The 22619-nt window shown below is 37.7% G+C and overlaps 1 non-coding gene across 1 annotated transcript; it reads right to left on the bottom strand.

Moving 5' to 3' along the window:
- Positions 1-7995: 7995 nt before the first annotated feature.
- LOC112725066 (small nucleolar RNA R71) lies at positions 7996-8099 on the bottom strand. The gene has a single exon (XR_003164196.1). It is a non-coding gene; the product is annotated as a small nucleolar RNA R71 (small nucleolar RNA).
- Positions 8100-22619: the final 14520 nt, after the last annotated feature.

Raw genomic sequence — 22619 nt, 5'->3', positions numbered from 1 at the left:
TTCTTGCAATCTAAGTTTCTGCAATTTACCTTACTTGTTCTTTAAGATTCAGCACTTTTACTTTCCTGCTCTTTAATTTACTGCAACTCTTCCCTCTCCCTTTACAATTTATGCAATTTAGTTTCTGCCAAATACAAACCACTCAACCAATACTTGATTCGCTTGACTAAATCAACCACTAAACCAAAATTGCTCAATCCTTCAATCCCTGTGGGATCGACCTCACTCATGTGAGTTATTATTACTTGATGCGACCCGGTACACTTGCCGGTGAGTTTTGTGTTGGATCGTTTTCCACACATCAAGGTCCTTCTTTTCAAAAAGAATGTATTTTAGATAGGCCGTATAGGGGTCTTTTTTTCAATACCTTTGCAACAAAGATATTGACTTGCAGCTCCTTAAGCGCTGCTGGAAAATGAGCCAACTGCTCATCTGCTGGTTCTTTCTGCACGCCAAGGAAAGATGGCTCTTGAGGATCTTTCACCTCTGCAAGGGCGTGCTCTGTGGGAGTCACAGGCTCCCCTTTCACGCTTAGAGAAGAATCAACTGGAGGTTCCTTCTCCTCTGTAGGGGTGTGCTCACTGGTATTCTCACGATCCTCCTGGTCCTTGATTGCCTTCAATCCCTCAGTAGCTCCATGGTGAAAACTACTATCTCACCTTCTTTTAAGGCCTCCTTTCCAGAGAGCATCAAGCTTTCTGTGAGGGTCCTATAGGGATGCACTTCCTCAAACAACTCAGTAAGAGTAATATTACCCTGCTCAGGTGTCCACTGGTAGTGGGTGTGAATGACTCCCTGAGGGTAGTTACCACTAATATTACTAGGAGCATTATAAACCTCAGCAGGGGGTGCAGCTACAGTCTCTATGTCTAGAACTTCTATCTTGACTGGGGTCTGAACATCTGTTGCAAACTTAGCCAATCTCTCAGGGAGAGAACCTGTTCAGGAATTTGTTAACAACCGTATCCCAGGTGTTCAAACTTCCTTTGGGTATAATATACCACCAATCTTTTGCTCGATCTCTAAGAGCAAATGGGAATAGTTTTATCTTGTGGAATTCAGCGTCTATTCCATTGGTCTCCGCATTGTCACAGAACTGTAGGAAGTCAGAGATAAATCTACTGGGGTCTTCCTGTGGATGTCCGTAAAATTGGAACTTCTGCAACACTAGGGTGATCAGTTGTAGGTTGATCTCAAAGTTACTTGCTCTGATAGAGGGTGCATTGATACCTCCTCCACGGAAATCAGAAGTAAGATCTGTGTCAGGGTCCAGAAGTCTCATGGTCTGCACATTCCACTTCAGACTCATAGTGACCTTGGTGTCTCTGATAAACCCCCTTCGTAGGGTTTATCTTGTGTTGAATTTAGAGCATTTTGATAACATTTTCTCACATTTATTCAATGAAATAGCATGATTTTTGTGATTGATCCCTCAATTATGCTTAAATGTGAAAACATGCTTTTAGACCTATAATTTGATGAGTTTTTATTTCCCTTTTGATTCTACTAGATACCTTGATGTGGTTGTTAGTGATTTCAGAATTGAAAAATACTAGGAGTGGATCAAGGGAGCAAAGAGGGAAGCATGCAAGTGGAAAAGATCATGAAAAGCCAAAGAATTGAACTCGCCCATGGATGCGTGCGCACACCAGGCGCTTACGCGCACCTTACGAAGTCACCCATGGACGCGTACGCGTGCTGTGCGCGTACACGTCGGTGCTGATATATGATTTTTTTTTTTAATAGAACACGTGTCTGGCGATTTTGGAGGGTTTCCAACCCCATTTAGAGTTGAGATTTTGGCAGGAAAAAGGCTAAAAAGACCAAGGAATGAAGGGGAAGGCATCATAGATTCATACACACACATTAGGCTAGCTTAGTTTTAGTTTTAGAGAGAGAAGCTCTCACTTCTCTCTAGAATTAGGATTAGGATTAGGTTTAGTTCTTAGATCTAGGTTTTAATTCATGCTCTCTTCTACTTCTTCTTCTTAATTCCTTGTTGTTACATTCATCATTCTCTATTGTTTGTTATAATCCCTTCTACTTTGTTTGTAGATCTACTTTTGTTCCTTCTATTTTCTTTTAATGCAATTTGAGGTAATTCATGTAGATCTTGTTTTCTTTGATTGTTGTTATTGATTTCTTACATTCAATTGTTGTTAGATTCTATTCTTGTTATCAATTTACTATGCTTTTCTTTTATGCCTCCCAAGTGTTTGATGAAATGCTTGGTTGGATTTTAGTATAGTATTTTATCCCTCTTGGCCTAGGTAGAGTAATTAGTGACGCTTGAGTTATCTAATTCCTTTGTTGATCGATAATTAGAAGTTGCTAATTGATTTGGATACCACTAAAGCTAGTCTTTCCCTTGGGAGTTGGCTAGGACTTGTGGAATCAAGTTAATTCATCCACTTGACTTTCCTCCATGATTAGAGGTTAACTAAGTGGTAGCAATATATAATTGTGGTCTCAATTGAGGAGGATAACTAGGATAGGACTTCTAATTCTCATTCCTTGCCAAGAGCTTTTCATAGTTGCTAGTTTACTTTCATTGCATTTTACATTTCTTGTCTCCTATCTCAAAAATCCCAAAACAAACCATAACCAATAACAAGAACACTTTGTTGCAATTCCTAGGGAGAACGACCTGAGGTTCAATACTTCGGTTTATAAATTTAGGGGTTTGTTACTTGTGACAAAAAATATTTTGTATGAAAGAATTATTGTTGGTTTAGAAACTATACCTTACAACGAGAAAATAACTAACTAATTAAGAAAGATTTGAAAACAAGATGAGATAAAAGATTAGAAAAGATTTTATTTTGAAAATATTTAAAAAAGTCAACAAGATAAGATAAGAATATAAAAGATTTGAAAAAGATTTAATTTTTAAAATTTAAAAGAAGATAAGATAGAAAAGATAAGATAAGTTAGGTAAGAAAGATAAAATAAGGAAGTTAAGAAAAGATAAGTTTTAAAATTAAAAATATTTGAATTTAAAATTTGAATTTTTTAGAAATTAAATTTTGAAATTTTAAATTTTGAATTTGAAATTTGAAACAAGATAAGATAAAGATTTGAAAAAGATTTGATTTTTGAAAAGTTTTATTTTGAAATTTGAAATTTAAAATTTGAATTTTGACATTGAATTTTAAATTTTAAAATTTGAAATAAGATAAGATAAGATTTTTGAATTTTAAAGAAAGATAAAAAGATAAGATTTTGAAAAAGATATAATTTTTTAAAAGATTTGATTTTGAAAAGATTTGAATTTTGAAATTTGAAACTAAGATAAGATAAGATACAAATTTTGAAATTAAAATCTGAATTTTTATTGTAATTTTTGAAATTTTAATTAAAATAAAGATATAAAAGATATTTTTTATTTTTGAATTTAATGAAGAAAGAGAAAAACACAAAGAGACACCAAACTTAAAAATTTTAAGATCAAAACAAGAAGAAAAACAAGAACACTTTGAAGATCAAGAAGAACACCAATAACAAAACTCAAAGAATTTAAAGAACACAAGAACATGCAAAAGACACCAAATTTAAAAATTTTGGAAACTAAAGACACAATTTTTGAAAATTTCCAAGGAAAACACCAAAAGATATCAAACTTAGAGATTTTAAGATCAAAACAAAAAGAAAACACAAGAACAACTTGAAGGTTAAGATGAACACTAAGAACACAATTCGATAAATTCAAGCCAATAAAGCCAAACAAGGGATACCAAACTTAAAATTCTTTGAAAACCAAGAGATGTATAATCAAACTAGTGGTTCGATGCTTTCCAATCACGTATTCACACGAACCCAAGAAGAACACGGGTGGTTGTCAGGCACGCGGTTTTAGTATGAAGAACGGAGATGATTGTCACAGGTCATTCCATTCATCAAGTTAAAGAACAAAGATACATCTAAGAATTGAATCAAACACGGATTGAAGAGAAACAGTAATACTTTTATTAATTCATAGAACTCAGCAGGGCTCCTCCCCTCAACCTAGGAGGTTTAAAAACTCATACTGATAGGAAACACAATGTGTAAAATGAAATATGGCAGATCCCCCCTAATGAGAGGTAAAAGTTCTTTAAATACTAAACTAATGACTAAGAATTACATAAGAAAGAGTAAAATAGTCTTTTAGTGCTAAAATCCACTTCTGGGGCCCACTTGGTGAGTGTTTGGGCTAAGCTTTGATGAGATCCACGTGCTAGGAGGCCTCTACGGCATTGAACACTGGCTAAGGGGTCCTCTTCGGGCGTTTGGATGCTGGTCTCCTCCTTTGGGCGCTGGACGCCTAGACTGGGGCAGGAGGCTAGCGTTGGACGCCAGTTTTGGGCCTTCAATTCTGAAGCAAAGTATGGACTATTATACATTTCTGGAAAGCTCTAGAAGTCCGCTTTCTATAGTCATTGAGAACGCTCCATTTGGACTTCTGCAACTCCATAAAAGCTCTTCCGAGTCCAAGGAGATCATATCCAGATAGCATCTGCAGTGCTTTCTCTGCCTCTGAATCAGACTTTTGCTCCAGCTCCTCAATTTCAGCCAAAAAAAATCTGAAATTGTAAAAAACATAAAAACACAAAGTAGAATCCAAAAATGTGAATTTTACACTAAATCCTATGAAAACTTAATAAAAATTAAACAAAACATGCTAAAAACTATATGAAAATGATGCCAAAAAGCGTATAAAATATCCGCTCATCACCCCGTGTCTCTCACCCGTGATGCCAAGGCATCTTAGGCTAGTTTCACTAGTATTTTTCTGTTAGTTTTAGTGGTTTTATGCACTTTCTTGAGCTTAAAGTAACCAAGAATGGTTAAAAGAATAACAAAGCAATGAACCATCCAAACAATATGATTTTGATGCAATATCCATGAGTTTTAGTTATATTACTTGAATGCTATGAATGGAAGATTTCTCATGAAATTTTGCAAGACTTTGATGCAATTGTTTGGATGATTTCAGGAAAGAAGAGGCTAGGCAAGGAAGCAACAAAATCAATAAAGGAAGCTTGAATATCACATGTGGAGTTTAAGTTCCAGTTTAAGCCTAAACTGGAGCTTAAACGCCAGAATCATGAAGGCTAAGAAATGCTGGAATTGAAGTTTAACCTCCAGTTTGACCTCAAACTGGAGGTTAAACGCCAGAATGAAAAGTCTCACCAAAGAAGCATTCCACGTTTAACCTCCAGTTTGACCTCAAACTGGAGGTTAAACGCTAGAATGATAATGCCACTCAGGAAGGAGTTCCACGTTTAACCTCCAGTTTGACCTCAAACTGGAGGTTAAACGCCAGAATGGGAAAAGCACCAGGGAGCCATTTCCACGTTTAAGCTCCAGTTTGACCTCAAACTGGAGCTTAAACGTGTTCGACCAAGTTTTCTCCTCCAGGGTTGCTCTCTCCATTTCCACGTTTAAGCTCCAGTTTGACCTCAAACTGGAGCTTAAACGTGTTCGACACCTCCAGGGCTACCTTTCTAAGCTTCCACGTTTAACCTCCAGTTTAACCTTAAACTGGAGGTTAAACGTGTTCGACCTCCAGGATGCCTCCTTCCATTTCCACGTTTAACCTCCAGTTTGACCTTAAACTGGAGGTTAAACGTGTTCGACCTCCAGGGCTGCCCTTCCTATATCCACGTTTAAGCTTCAGTTTGACCTCAAACTGGAGCTTAAACGTGTTCGACTACATGACTCTCCAGGGCTGCCTTCTTCCATTTCCACGTTTAAGCTTCAGTTTAACCTTAAACTAAAGCTTAAACGTGCTTCTAAAAAAGGCCTCACTGGAAGTGTCTGGTGTTTAAGCTGCAGTTTAAGCTTAAACTACAACTTAAACGCCACTCTTGGAAAAGGTTTCTGGACCAAAGATATTGTGGTTTAAGTTAGTATTTGAGCACAAACATTAACTTAAACTTATTCTGGTATGAAACCCAATTGAATATCATGGTTTATGGGATTGGGCCTGAAGGATTGATGAGTCTGAAATTTCAATTTATTGAGTCATGTGCCATTATTTGATTATCACTAAGTTGGCTCAATGAATGTTACAGAATTTGGACCAGCAGCCTCATCAAGATTATGGATCATAAACCCAAGGCAAAAGGAAAGCAGGGAGAGGCCTCAAAGCCCAAGAAACACAACAGAAGCTCAATATAGAAAGTGTATAAATAGGATAGAATTTAAGTTAGAGAGGAGGGGGACCTTCACTTTTAGCTAGTTTTCATATCTTGTAATTGAATTCAGAGCTATGACTCACTAAACCCCCTTTCATTGGGTTAGGGAGCTCTATTGTAATTCAATGAATCAATAATAGTTTATCTTCTTCTTCAATCTTTTCTCTTGAATTTTGTTAGAAAGCTTCTCGATCTAATTCCATTGAGTAGTTGTCTTGGGAAAGAAACTACCCATACTTGGAATCCTTCGGAACCTTGGGAAAGGAATGGAGGATTCATGCTAGAGAAGCTTTCTCACAGTGAATTGGATTGGGGTTTGGATGGATATTGTGACATGTAATCCTACCAAATTGTGGTTCATGAAACTGTGTGGTATAATCAGTGATCGAGCATCATCTCTTCTTATGAACATTTAAACCAAGGGATTGGGAATTTGTTTGTTTTTAGAGAGAATTGGTGAGCCAAGGGATTGGGATCCAATCATATAAGATTGCCAAGCAAAATTCAATGAACGCATTGGTTGAGGAAGAGATAAACATGTTTTGATTCGGAGATCTCAATATCTCCTATAACCCAATGAATTCCCCATTTCTGATTTCCACTTTCTCTTTACATTCTGCTACTCAATTCATGCAATCACCCCCATTCCCTTTTAATTTCAGCAATTTAGTTTCTGCTCTTTAATTCATGCAATTTAAGATTCCGCCATTTCAATTTCTTGTCATTTACTTTTCCCGCCAATTTTACATTCCGCAATACTCATCTCAATCTTGATTCCGCTCAACTAGAACACACTTCTAATCCGAATTGCTCACTCAACCAATCCTTGTGGGATTCGACCTCACTCTATTGTGAGTTTTTACTTGACGATAACCGGTGCACTTGCCGGAAGGAATTTTGCCGATCGTGCAATTTCCTAAATCGTAGCATAACTAGTTTATGTGCATCAAGTTTATGGCGCCGTTGCCGGGGATTGGTTTTCGATTGACAATTCTCCAATTGGAAGCTAACTAGATTGAGCAATTTCTCTTGCTTTGTTAATTCTGTTCAAGTTACTTGTTGAATTTTAATTTCTGCACTCGGTTACATGCTTTCTTTCTTTATGCCTTTAAATTCAAGCAACTAACTCACTGACTCACTAACTGTTTGAATTAATTCCTCAATTGCTCTAACCATACTCTTCCATTAACCAAGAGTATTTCACTTGTTTGTGCCTGTGCTGTGTTCTTGTATGACAGGTAGGAGAGGAGAGACATCAACTCCTCCATATACCGAACCAGAGAGGACCCTTCATAGACTGAGAAGGGAAGCAAGAGGGAAGAGAGTAGTGGGAGAAGAGGAATCTGAAGGAGAATCTGAGGACAATTTTGAGGAAGCTTTAGATCTCAACATGGATAGAGAAGTTCACAACCATGAGAGAGCTGATGGAAACAATGCCATTCCTGAGAGGAGGGTTCTTAGTTCATACATAAACCCAACCTCTGGGAATTGTGGTAGCAGCATCCAGAAACCACCCATTCAGGCCAACAACTTTGAACTCAAACCACAGCTAATATCACTTGTGGAGAATCATTGTTCATTTGGTGGAAGTGCTAATGAAGATCCCAACCAACATCTCACAAAATTCCTGAGAATTTGTGACACTGTGAAGTCCAATGGAGTCCAGGAAGATGCCTATAAACTGCTTTTGTTCCCATTTTCACTTAGGGACAAAGCAGCTAAGTGGCTGGAATCATTCCCAAGGGGGAGTCTAACAACATGGGATGAGGTGGAAAGCAAGTTTCTGGCACGTTTCTACCCCCCACAAAAGGTCAATAGGCTTCGATCTGAGGTTCAAACTTTTAGACAACAAGATGGTGAAACTCTCTACGAGGCATGGGAGAGATTCAAGGACTTGACAAGGAAATGCCCACCAGACATGTTCCATGATTGGGTGCAATTGCATATTTTCTATGATGGACTCTCTTATGAATCAAGGAAGGCTGTAGACCATTCATCAGGAGGTTCATTGAACAGGAAAAAGACTGTGGAAGAGGCCATTGAAGTGATTGAGACAGTGGCTGAGAATGAGTACTACTATGCATCAGAAAGGCACAACACTAAGGGAGTCATGGAGCTGAACCATGTTGATACAATTCTAGCCCAAAACAAGGTGTTTGCCAAGCAACTAGCAGAGCTTACCAGGCAATTAGAAACAAAGCAAGTGGCTGCAATACACACACAGGATCAAGAGGAAGTAAGCATTGAAGGAGGTGATTGGGAAGAGGCCAACTATGTGGGAAACCAACAAAAGCAATCATATGATCCACATTCCAACACTTACAACCCAGGCTGGAGAAACCACCCAAACTTTGGGTGGGGGAACCAACAAACCCAACCACAAAACCACAAACCTTACAACCACAACCAACATAACAATTCCACATACCAAAACTCCAACCAAAGATCATACCAAGCCACACAAAACACTTACCCCCAACCATCATATCATGGCCAAAATAATCAACTTACCCAACTTAATCCGAACCAACAATTTCAAGATCAATTAAACCGGATAGAAGGAATGATGGCAACCATGAGTCAAGACATAACCGAATTGAAAAGCTTCAGAGATGATGTGAGAGCTACCTTAAGAAACCATGGTGAAAAACTCAAGAGGATGGAGTCGCAAGTAGGAGAGCTATCTCAACAGGCCGTCAAATCAACTGCAGTGTTCCCTAGTGACACAGAAAAGAATCCTAAAGGGGAACAAAAGAGAGTGAGATGGGAAGAATGCAAGGCCATCACTATATTGAAGGAAGTTTCAGAAGAAGAAGGAATCAGGCCCTCAGAGCAGGAGCCAGAAATCTTGAAGGAAGGAGTGGAAGAAGTTAAGCAGGAAAGTGGAACTGAGCAAGCCAAGGAACTGCAAAAAGGCATGCTGGAAATATACCAACCAAAAGCACCATTTCCTCAGAGGTTAGGAGGAGGTGAAAAAGGGAAAACCTATTCAAGGTTTTTAGAGACATTTAACTCTCTCCATGTCAATTTTCCCTTTCTTGAGATTCTCCATCAAATGCCTACACACATCAAGTATTTAAAGGAATTGTTAAGCAAGAAGAGAGTTTTGAAGGGAGGACAAACGGTAACAATGAACAAAGAATGCAGTGCTCTCATCAAGAAGGACACACTATCTAAGAAAACGGACCCAGGAAGTTTTCATATCCCTTGCATCATAGGGGAAACAAAAATTGACAGAGGATTCTGTGATCTAGGAGCTAGCATAAATGTGATGCCTCTAACTCTTATGAAGAGGCTACAACTGAATGAGGTGAAATCCACTGATGTAATCATACAACTGGCTGACAAAACTCAGAAGCAAGCTGAAGGGGTAGTTGAAAATGTGCTGGTGAAAGTGGGGGATTATTACTTCCCCACAGACTTTGTCATTGTGGACATGGAGGAAAGCTACTTACACCCTATCATTCTGGGCAGACCATTTCTAGCCACTACTAGAGCGCTCATAGATGTAGAACAAGGAGAGCTAATTCTGAGAATACATGATGAACAGCTCGTTTTCAAAGTTTTCAAACCTGCATCTGAGCCTGAACCAGAACCTGAAAAGCCTAAGGATGATAGTAGCCATCTGTGTTTGGAGGAAAGTAATCCAGCAGCTGAAACTCTAAAACAGTCCTTGGAAGGCAAACAAGAGTTGCAAGAGTTAAAGCCACAAGAATCAGTGGAAACAGATCAGAAGGATCCTCCTGACATAAAGGTCAATGAAGAAATCCTCAAGAGAAAGGGAAGAGTGATAGGGAGATTGCCAAGAGGGTGGAGAAACAAGAAAATTCCCACTGAAGGTTTCTCTCCGGGAGATAACGTGATATCAAGTCATTATCTGCCAATCCCACCTGGCCTCAAAACCATTCCTTCCCAGCTCCCTCAAGTGTTCACAATCAGGAAAGTTCTTTCTATGGAACATTTAGAGGTCATGAATGAATCAAGTGGGGACGTTTTCATAGTGAGAGGAGAAGACGTCAAGCACTACAATCCACCCTAACAAGGGACAACCGTCAAGCTAATGACGTTAAAGAAGCGCTTGTTGGGAGGCAACCCAACCTGAGGTAATACCCTTTTGCTGTTTCTTTTATTTGTTTCAATAAAAAGGGGTGAAGTAGTTTCTGTGCATTGCAAAGAAATAAGTTTGGTGTTTCACACCAAACAATGAATTCGTAAATCAATAATTCAAAGGGGAATGTGTGACTCTAAGTTTGGTATTCCACCATAAAGATCAACTGAACACAACAACCTTTGAATTATATGAAAGGAACAACCATTCTAAGCAGTCACAGAAATGCTTAGAACCCTTAGCAGCAACTTCATTCCAAAGAGAACTCAAGGACTCAAAGAATAGAGAAGTAAGGGGGAGTCTAAGTTTGGTGTTCGCACACCAAAACTCGGATACTTACCCACACATAGTTGAGCTAACCACTCAAGTGCTTGAGAAGCAAGCAACTTCATCACTCTTTGCAGGAAAGGAAACAAGGATCTTAAAGCATGAAGCAACAATTAGGAGAAGAAGGAGAAATCAAATTGTTTCCTGGCAACAAAGAGAAATCAAGAAATTTCACAAGGTGGTATTGTTCCTTGATAATTCTTTAAAAAGGGCAAACAAAAGCATGCTTGTTCTGGTTTAGACTGTAAATGTTGAATCTTTCTGGAATGGGAAGTTGTTAGTATATTTGTCTGTTTAGTGCTTTGAATAAAGTGAATACCTAGATGTTTGGATATAACTTCACCCTCTTAAACAAGTGCTTGCCATGCTTGTTCTGTTTCTAAAAATAAAAGAAAAGTTTGAACAAAAGTAACTTGGCTCAATTAGTGACAATTCAAGTAGAATTAAGTGGTGGTATGCATGCTTGATTGTTTAAGTCAGATCACTGGACATAGAGTGTAGAATTATCATTTTTTTTATGTAGAAATTGAAAACTGTCTATGGATCTTGATGAATAAATGTCTTTGGCCATAAAAAAAGAAAGAAAAAGAAGAAGAAAAAGCCACTGAAAAAGGGCAAACAAAAAGCAAAAAAAAATTGAGAAAATAAGCTAGGTACCAATGGTTTGAACTTCTGAGACAAATGCCTGTGGTGTGTATGTATTAAGGATATGCTTGGATGAATAGGTTCTGAGGAGTGTTTCAACACTTGGTAACTTGGGTTAACTAACCCGGGATTATCAACCAAAAGTCCATTATCAAGAGCAACCTAAATACAAAACATTTAGTCACACAAAGAGGTGCTGGGCACCAATGTCTCAAGAAGAAATGTGAACTAAAGTGCCTAAAGTGGATATGTGTAGTGCACTGATAAGAAAAAGAAAATGCCAAAGGCATGTGCAACACATGACACTAAGCAAACAAGGAGCAAAAGAAGCTCTAAGAAAAAGAAAAGAAAAACAAAGAAGAGAAAGGTGCCAAGGACATAAGAATAACAAGAGGCCATAGCAGTATTTGATGGATGCAATGAAAAAGTGATAATCTTACCTGATAAGTATGAAAAAGTGATGCTGCAACTTTCTGCATAAAACCCTTCTGATGAACTTCAAATGCCTGCTAATATAGCCAATGTAATTGCTTTCTGTTTCATACTTTCTTCTCAAATAACTCAGGACTTGCTTAGGGACAAGCAAGTATTAAGTTTGGTGTTGTGATGCCAAGGCATCTTAGGCTAGTTTCACTAGTATTTTTCTGTTAGTTTTAGTGGTTTTATGCACTTTCTTGAGCTTAAAGTAACCAAGAATGGTTAAAAGAATAACAAAGCAATGAACCATCCAAACAATATGATTTTGATGCAATATCCATGAGTTTTAGTTATATTACTTGAATGCTATGAATGGAAGATTTCTCATGAAATTTTGCAAGACTTTGATGCAATTGTTTGGATGATTTCAGGAAAGAAGAGGCTAGGCAAGGAAGCAACAAAATCAATAAAGGAAGCTTGAATATCACATGTGGAGTTTAAGTTCCAGTTTAAGCCTAAACTGGAGCTTAAACGCCAGAATCATGAAGGCTAAGAAATGCTGGAATTGAAGTTTAACCTCCAGTTTGACCTCAAACTGGAGGTTAAACGCCAGAATGAAAAGTCTCACCAAAGAAGCATTCCACGTTTAACCTCCAGTTTGACCTCAAACTGGAGGTTAAACGCCAGAATGATAATGCCACTCAGGAAGGAGTTCCACGTTTAACCTCCAGTTTGACCTCAAACTGGAGGTTAAACGCCAGAATGGGAAAAGCACCAGGGAGCCATTTCCACGTTTAAGCTCCAGTTTGACCTCAAACTGGAGCTTAAACGTGTTCGACCAAGTTTTCTCCTCCAGGGTTGCTCTCTCCATTTCCACGTTTAAGCTCCAGTTTGACCTCAAACTGGAGCTTAAACGTGTTCGACACCTCCAGGGCTACCTTTCTAAGCTTCCACGTTTAACCTCCAGTTTAACCTTAAACTGGAGGTTAAACGTGTTCGACCTCCAGGATGCCTCCTTCCATTTCCACGTTTAACCTCCAGTTTGACCTTAAACTGGAGGTTAAACGTGTTCGACCTCCAGGGCTGCCCTTCCTATATCCACGTTTAAGCTTCAGTTTGACCTCAAACTGGAGCTTAAACGTGTTCGACTACATGACTCTCCAGGGCTGCCTTCTTCCATTTCCACGTTTAAGCTTCAGTTTAACCTTAAACTAAAGCTTAAATGTGCTTCTACAAAAGGCCTCACTGGAAGTGTCTGGCGTTTAAGATGCAGTTTAAGCTTAAACTGCAACTTAAACGCCACTCTTGGAAAAGGTTTCTGGACCAAAGATATTGTGGTTTAAGTTAGTATTTGAGCACAAACATTAACTTAAACTTATTCTGGTATGTAACCCAATTGAATATCATGGTTTATGGGATTGGGCCTGAAGGATTGATGAGTCTGAAATTTCAATTTATTGAGTCATGTGCCATTATTTGATTATCACTAAGTTGGCTCAATGAATGTTACAGAATTTGGACCAGCAGCCTCATCAAGATTATGGATCATAAACCCAAGGCAAAAGGAAAGCAGGGAGAGGCCTCAAAGCCCAAGAAACACAACAGAAGCTCAATATAGAAAGTGTATAAATAGGATAGAATTTAAGTTAGAGAGGAGGGGGACCTTCACTTTTAGCTAGTTTTCATATCTTGTAATTGAATTCAGAGCTATGACTCACTAAACCCCCTTTCATTGGGTTAGGGAGCTCTATTGTAATTCAATGAATCAATAATAGTTTATCTTCTTCTTCAATCTTTTCTCTTGAATTTTGTTAGAAAGCTTCTCGATCTAATTCCATTGAGTAGTTGTCTTGGGAAAGAAACTACCCATACTTGGAATCCTTCGGAACCTTGGGAAAGGAATGGAGGATTCATGCTAGAGAAGCTTTCTCACAGTGAATTGGATTGGGGTTTGGATGGATATTGTGACATGTAATCCTACCAAATTGTGGTTCATGAAACTGTGTGGTATAATCAGTGATCGAGCATCATCTCTTCTTATGAACATTTAAACCAAGGGATTGGGAATTTGTTTGTTTTTAGAGAGAATTGGTGAGCCAAGGGATTGGGATCCAATCATATAAGATTGCCAAGCAAAATTCAATGAACGCATTGGTTGAGGAAGAGATAAACATGTTTTGATTCGGAGATCTCAATATCTCCTATAACCCAATGAATTCCCCATTTCTGATTTCCACTTTCTCTTTACATTCTGCTACTCAATTCATGCAATCACCCCCATTCCCTTTTAATTTCAGCAATTTAGTTTCTGCTCTTTAATTCATGCAATTTAAGATTCCGCCATTTCAATTTCTTGTCATTTACTTTTCCCGCCAATTTTACATTCCGCAATACTCATCTCAATCTTGATTCCGCTCAACTAGAACACACTTCTAATCCGAATTGCTCACTCAACCAATCCTTGTGGGATTCGACCTCACTCTATTGTGAGTTTTTACTTGACGATAACCGGTGCACTTGCCGGAAGGAATTTTGCCGATCGTGCAATTTCCTAAATCGTAGCATAACTAGTTTATGTGCATCAACCCGCATCTCAACGGCTCTCTTCGCGGTCCTGCTTCCAACGACGGCTCAGCAGCAGTAAGGGGTTCGACGGCGGGCTCAAGGGCCCACTACAAGAAAAAGCAATATTTGTAACAAAAAAAATTGTTACAAAAAATCAAAATTTTAAAATAAAAGGAATTTGTAACAAAAAAAAGGGTCGTTGCAATATGTGCCGTTACAAAAAGTTTTTGTAACAAAAAATGGAAGTGTTACAATTCAAAATAATGTTTTATAACAAATTTTTTTAATACAAAAAATGAAATTTGTTACAAAAGTGGTAACACTTTTTTACTTTTAAAATATTTTTCGTAACAATTTATATTTTTGTGTCATAATATTTTGTTACAAAATACTACTTATTCTTGTAACATTTTTTATTCTTTTGGTTACAAAATAGAAAATTCATTTTAAAATTTTAAATTAAATAATTGATATATCAATTAATTTGCTAATCCCACTAACTCAACCTTTATATAATATATAATCATATAGATAATTAAAACATCTTACATGTCATTAAGATTCTTTTACAATAAAATAAATTCTACAAATTCAACGAAACACAATTTTTTCCTAACATAAAATTGTATCGTATTGAATTTATAATTATTGAATCTTTTATCATATTTCAGTCAATATAAAGTCTAGCACGTTGGCATCAATTTTGTACACCTACAAATATAAATGATGAGGGAAAATTAGATTTCCACACAAACTCACTGGCAACTGTACCGGGTCGCATCAAGTAGTAATAACTCACAAGACTGAGGTCGATCCCACAGGGATTGATGGATCAAGCAACTTTAGTGAGTGATTAGTTTAGTCAAGCAGACAGTATTTAATTGAATGAAATCTGAGCAGCAGAATGTAAATTGCAGAAATATAAAGTGCAGGAAGTAAATTTGACAGAAGCTTAAAGAGCAATAAAAGTAAATTGTAGTGAATGTAAAATGACTTGTGTGCAGGAAAATTAAAGAAAGCAGTAGATCGAAACTCAGAACAATTGCAGAAGAACTAAATTGCATGAAAAGTAAATTCAAATCACAGCAAACTCAAATGTAAAGATGCAGAAAGTAAAATTGCAGAAAAGGAAATTGTAGCAGAGAAATGTAGAAAGTGAATTTGCATAAGTTGAATTGTAAAAAAGTGCAGAAATATAAAAGAGTATCAACTATGTTAAGCTCTCTGGAGTCTCTAATCCTCCAAGAGAGATCTGGAGTCTCTAATCCTCCAGCCTGAGCCTCTATTCTACTCCTATTCCTATTGTGCGTGTGTCTTTTGAAGTGAAACTGATGCCTTTATATAGGCTTTACAAAATGAAAATTGAAAACAAATTACAATTCAAATGAAATTCCTATTCTAACTATCTCTTATGCCTTTAAGTGATGATACTGGGCTCTACTTGCTTTGAATTTTCAATTGGGCTTGGAATCAGACAAATTGAGCAGAGTTGCAGCTTCCAGAAGAGCGTAGCGTTCATTTAGAGAACGGAGCATTCGGGCACCCACGCGCACGCATCCTTCACACTTGCGTGGGCTTTTGCATTGCCCATCGATGCATACGCGTCACTCACGCGTATGCGTCCTTTCAACGTTCTCTTAATGAGCGCTACGTTGGCTTAGTGAGCGCTACCCCACGCGTGCGCGTCATGTACGCGTGCGCGTGTGTAGCAAAATCCCAATTTCATGCTTCAGCGCCAGCCACGCGTGCGCGTGCTTTGTTCTAGGTGCACCCTCGACGCGTGCGCGTCAAGCACGCGTGCGCGTCGATTGCAAAACCTTGCCTCCAAATTTTAACTTGCCCGAAAATGCTGGCTTAGTGAAGGTAGCGTTCTCTTTGCAAATGAGCGCCAGTCATTTCCACGCGTACGCGTCATGCATGCGTACGCGTGGTTCTTCAGAATTCCTTGCCCGACGCGTGTGCGTCTTGGACGCGTGCGCGTCGTGACATTTTCGCGCCAAGAGCCTTTTCTTTGTTTAAATCATGGGCCACGCTTTTAAAAGCGTGGCTTAAGGCTCCAAAGTGTGTCCAGGTTCCAAAATGTGCCCCAGAATTCCTCTTTTCTCCTTTTTAGCTTATTTTGTGCTTTTTTGCTTCTTTTTCCACTTATTTCCTACAAAGTTTGTAAAATCAAAAGATCAAAGCAATATACTATTTAAGCACAAAATTACTCAATAATTAAGCATTAATCATCACTTTCTTGTATGAAAAAACCAAAGAAAAACATGACATGATGACATGTCATCACAACACCAAACTTAAACCTTGCTTGTCCCCAAGCAAGAAAAGAATCATGCAATAAACTTTGACAAATCGAGGTGAGAAGAATAGCAAGTTAAATGTTCATGGTTGGCTATTTTTCTATGCATGCTTCAATCACAAAAGAAATGTAAATGATTGATGCTTCTATCTAGCTCATTTTATGAAATCTTCTCCTTATATTTCTTCCTTGAAACAAGCTTTTTATTCTCTTATTAGCTTCCCTTTTGGGTGCTTTGCCCCATGAGTTGATAACAAAGCTACGACTCTAAATGCTTTGTTTTCAAGTATTACCACTTGATACATAAGCACCACAACCATTTAATTAGAGGAATTCTTTTAAGCTCATTTATTTTTTTTCTTTACTCTCTAATCATTGATGCTCAGAGCCTTGAGCTTTGAGGGAGTGCATTCGCACTTGAGCCTAACCTTGACTCTAAGTGTGTTTTTTTCAAGCTTTTTGCCTGATACATAAACACCACAAGTACTTAACAATTAAATTTTCATTGGTACTCAGAGCCTTCAACTTTCTCATTCTTTCCCTTTTGCTTTTCTTGCCTTAATTTCATTTGCTTCTTCAAGGTTTTCATGATTTCAAAAACTTCATAAAATGTCCTAGATGAAAACTTCAATTAAATAAAATCTAATGCAATTGAGCAATAGTTAATCATTCTAGCCTTCCAATACTTGTATGCACATGCTAAGTTCTTCTTTAATTCCTTGTTTGTTTATGATCATGATACTTTATTACTTTTGAACTCACAGAATTCAAGTTGGTAGTCATAATGTCACAGCAAGATGTTACAAATCAAAATCTAAGCTATGCTTATTCATACCACACATGCATACAGAGAAGATAAAGACAATCATGCTCTTTAAAGTACTGGAAGCAAATAAGAGGAAAAAGAACTTTACCACCTTGTAGTTCATCTTCACTATTGTTGTCATTTTCCTCCCATTCTTCCCTTTCCCATACCAACTTAGAGTGTTTGCTCATTCTCAAGCAACAATTAGAACAATGGTGATGGGGTCTATGATGAATCATGAGTGTCTTACACAATGGAATGTTAGTAGTACATGTGTTTAAGCAAGAAAAATGAAAAATAACAATGAAGGCACAGGAAACAGAGACATTGTGATTGCAAAAACAAGTGGGGTGTGCATGATACATGGCATAAAAGATAAGTGGCACACCAAACTTAGTATGACACTTTCACTTGGAATTGATGCAAGTATCTAGTAAAGATTGGAAGCAAATTTTGTTGCATAGCAACACCAAACTTAGAATGCAACCATATGTCAATTTATTTTAACTAAAACAAAGGCAACTGTTATATGTTAAATGCAATTACCAAGGGAAGAATCTGTCATGAATAAGAATTTCTTAGTAAGGTATTTAACAAAAACAGTTAGGGAGCAAAATAAAAGAAAGCATTAAAAATAAAGAAATGACTAAAGCAAAGAGGAAAATAAAAAAAAATCAAACCAAAAGAAAGAGAAAACTGCAGAGGCATTATGATTATGCAGACAAGTGGTGTTGCTGAATAAATTGCATCGAAAATAAGTGCCACACCAAACTTAGAATCTTAGTGTGACACTTTTATTTTTGATTTGCTGCAATCATCCAGAAAAACAAATTGTTGCAGGGCAACACCAAACTTAGAATGTAATCATATGCCAATTTAATGAAATTTAAACAAAGCAGACAGAGAAAATAAACAAAGCAAAGAAATGAAATGTTACCTACAGTTGGGTTGCCTCCCAACAAGCGCTCTTTTAGTGTCTTTAGCTTGACATGTTGTTCTTCACTTTTTTCCTCTTCTTCCAGTTAAGAGGAATGACCTCAAGGGGGGAGAAGATTCAGCTATTCTCCCCTGTCTTGGTCTCTCCTTAGCAAGCTTCCTTTTGTTATTTGCTGGATTGAACTTGCTTGCTGGATCAGGGGTAGGATTGTTTGCAGTTGGCCTTTTCTTCTTCATGGATATGATCATTTGTGGCTTGGTCCCAATCCTCTCTTACGTGTTATTGTTGATTGCCTTCACTTCTTTGATATCAAGACATGGTTGCTGTGTGATTGTTGGAGTATCATCTTCATCAAAAGCCTTTTGAATTGGTGGTTCAATGAGCCCTTCTTCTATGCAACTTTCTTCCTCACTTAAATATGGACTTCCTTGATTGTCTTCCTCACTTTCTTGTTCTTCCACTTCCTTTTTTTTACTCAACATTTGATTTAATAGCACTTTCATGGAGGAGGTTTGTTGTTCTTCCATGATTTCTTCATCTCCTCTTCATATTTTTCAATCACAGATTCAAGTGTTGAGAGTCCTTGGTTCAGGGAAGTTTGTGGGGGTTGTGAGTTTTCATGGTTCTTTGTCATATCAAGTGGCTTCTGTAGATGTGCAGTTTCAGGTTCAAATGCCTCCTCCACCTCATTCTTCATTGAAATTTTGCTTGACACAGGGGCCTCTTCATCTTCCTTCTCCACTTCTTCCTTTTCATCCACAAATTGATCTTCATTTTCCTTGCTTAGCAATTCTTTGTTTCTCCTTGCTTCCTCCAAATATCCACCCATCTTATTGCAGAGGGTTTCTTGCTCTTTCCAAGAGTCTATGGATATTTGTAGGTATTGTTCAAATGCTAGCTCAAGGGATGAAGGTTGAGAGTAATTTTATGGGCATGGATGTGTTGTGGTGATGTTTTGAGGGGTATGAAATGAATTTTGTGAATTGTGAAATGAATTTTGTGGTTGGTACGGATCGTGGAATGAGTCTTTTGTGTAGTGAAATGAATGTTGTTGTTGGTGAGATGAATTGCATGGATTATTGAGAAAACTTTGTGTTGAGGCATAGTCAAGTGATGAATAATTTTCAAATGAAAAACTGTGAGGTGAGGTTGGGCAATTTTGCTTAAATGAATTAAAGGTTTGCTCAAGTTATGATGGCTCTTGATAAGTGGAGTATGAACTGTCAAATACTTTCTGATTTTGATCCTCCCATCCACAATGTGAAACATTGCAGCATTGATCAGAGTGTGGATCATCTTGTGGCATTGGGGGATAATCTTGTATGAATTCATTGAAAGCAGGATCAAGTGATGATATTTCTGGATGAATAGTATATGGAGTATTAAAATTCCCTTCCCAGCCATAGTTTGTGTTAGTGTCATAACAGTATGATTCACTTTGTGGCTCTGGGAGGAGATTCCTTTCACTTGATTGTTCACACTCTTGTGGATATGCCCAGACACCATGAGGATAATGACATAAATCATTTTGTGGTTCTGGACAATATCTCATGTGATTTGTTTGATCAATTTGTGATTCTAGAGCATATCCCCATTGATTGGGTTGCCTAGAATCTGTTAATTCTTGGTGATACTCCCAACCACCATTAGGATAATGAATTGACTCATATTGTGGTGGTGGGTAATATCCCATATGATTCTCTTGTTCATCTTGTGGTTCTGAAGCATGTCTCCATTGATTGGAGTGCTCAGAATCTGTGTTTTCTTGGTGATATTCCCAGCCACCATTAGAATAGTCAATTAGTGATGGTGGGTAATATCCCATAAAATTTGTTTGATCACCAGATGAGTTGAACTCTATTTGAATTTTGTAAAACACATCTCCAATGAAAATTAAAATTCATATCTCAGGGAAGAATTTCTTAGTGAGGCAAAAACACAAACACCTTGGTTTCCGCAGAAAACAGAAAATTAAAAGGACCAAAAACAAAGAAAATGCTTAATCTAGACTTCTCACCCACTTAATCATTGTCGATCTATATCAATCCCCGGCAACGGCGCCAAAAACTTAATGGGTGAAAATTAGATTTCCACACAAACTCACCGGCAAGTGTACCGGGTCGCATCAAGTAGTAATAACTCACAAGAGTGAGGTCGATCCCACAGGGATTGATGGATCAAGCAACTTTAGTGAGTGATTAGTTTAGTCAAGCAGACAGTATTTAATTGAATAAAATCTGAGCAGCAGAATGTAAATTGCAGAAATATAAAGTGCAGGAAGTCAATTTGACAGAAGCTTAAAGAGCAAGAAAAGTAAATTGCAGTGAATGTAAAAGGACTTGGGTGCAGGAAAATTAAAGAAAGCAGTAGATCGGAACTCAGAAAAATTGCAGAAGAACTAAATTGCATGAAAAGTAAATTCAGATCACAGCAAACTCAAATGTAAAGTTGCAGAAAGTAAAATTGCAGAAAAGGAAATTGTAGCAGAGAAATGTAGAAAGTGAATTTGCATAAGCTGAATTGTAAAAAAGTGCAGAAATATAAAAGAGTATCAACTATGCTAAGCTCTCTGGAGTCTCTAATCCTCCAGCCTAAGCCTCTATTCTACTCCTATTCATATTGTGCGTGTGTCTTTTGAAATAAAACTGATGCCTTTATATAGGCTTTACAAAATGAAAATTGAAAATAAATTACAATTCAAATGAAATTCTTATTCTCACTATCTCTTGTGCCTTTAAGTGATGATACTGGGCTCTGCTTGCTTTGAATTTTCAATTGGGCTTAGAATCAGACAAATTGAGCAGAGTTGCAGCTTCCAGGAGAGTGTAGCGTTCACTTAGAGAACGGAGCGTTCGGGCACCCACGCGTACGCGTCCTTCACGCTTGCGCGTGCTTTTGCATTGCCCATCGACGCGTACGCGTCACTCACACGTACGCGTCCCTTTCAGTGTTCTCTTAATGAGCGCTACGTTGGCTTAGTGAGTGCTACCCCGCGCGTGCGCGTCATGTACGCGTGCGCGTGGGTAGCAAAATCCCAATTTCATGCTTCAGCGCCAGCCACGCGTGCGCGTGCTTTGTCCCAGGTGCACCATCGACGCGTGCGCGTCGATTGCAAAACTTTGCCTCCAAATTTTAACTTGCCCGAAAACGCTGGCTTAGTGAACATAGCGTTCTCTTTGCAAATGAGCGCCAGTCATTTCCACGCGTACGCGTGGTTCTTCAGAATTCCTTGCCCGACGCGTGCGCGTCTTGGACGCGTGCGCGTCTTGGACGCGTGCGCGTCGTGACGTTTTCGCGCCAAGAGTCTTTTCTTTGTTTAAATCATGGGCCCCGCTTTTAAAAGCGTGGCTTAAGGCTCCAAAGTGTGCCCAAGTTCCAAAATGTGACACATAATTCCTCTTTTCTCCTTTTTAGCTTATTTTGTGCCTTTTTGCTTCTTTTTCCACTTATTTCCTACAAAGTTTGTAAAATCAAAAGATCATAACAATATACTGTTTAAGCACAAAATTACTCAATAATTAAGTATTAATCATCACTTTCTTGTATGAAAAAGCATAGAAAAACATGACATGATGATATGTCATCAATAAACAATGAAAACCAAAATTAAAAAATAACACATAACACTATCTTCATCCGAGTAAAAATTAAGTTAGAAGTTACAAGTTAAAATTAGCTAATTCTTTAAGAATCTATTCTCAAAATTCAAAACTAGCCAATCAAAAATGCAAATTATCAAGAATTATGAATTCAATATATAAACTTGGGCTAATTAATCACAATTCAATCACAACTTAGTGAACAAAGTTATTAAATTTATATAAGTATCAATTGTCAAACAATCACTACAAAACACAATTTCCACCAAAATCTTCATAACAAATATACTTGACTTTTTTATGCTTTTACACTCATAAAGTTCCATAATGAGGTTTATGTCAAAACATGAGATAAGAACATAAAGATGCACCTGAACAGAGTTTCTGTTATTGCAGAAGCAATAGTGATGCAGAAAAAGTTTGGAAATAGAGAAGTATAGCAAGAATGGAAAAATAGGACTGAATTGAGCAAAATTGACAATGAGTAAAAAGTGCTAATTGATTACAATAAGTATTAGGCTTATATAGCGGGAGACTGTTGATAATAAAGCTAAAGTCTCCTTAATCAACTTTTAACAAACTAAATAATAACTTGACAGCTAAGCCACACTATCTTGAGCTTTTTTAAACTATAATTGCTCTTGCATTTCATCACTAGCCTTAACAGCACCATCAACAAAATTATACTAGAATCATTAAAATCAACTATCAATAGTTATTAAAGTTTCATAAACATTA

This window comes from Arachis hypogaea, chromosome 11 (genome assembly GCF_003086295.3).
Source record: "Arachis hypogaea cultivar Tifrunner chromosome 11, arahy.Tifrunner.gnm2.J5K5, whole genome shotgun sequence".
NCBI lineage: Eukaryota > Viridiplantae > Streptophyta > Magnoliopsida > Fabales > Fabaceae > Arachis > Arachis hypogaea.
The sequence above is the reverse complement of the archived record's forward strand: the minus strand, read 5'-3'. Positions and strand labels throughout refer to the sequence as shown.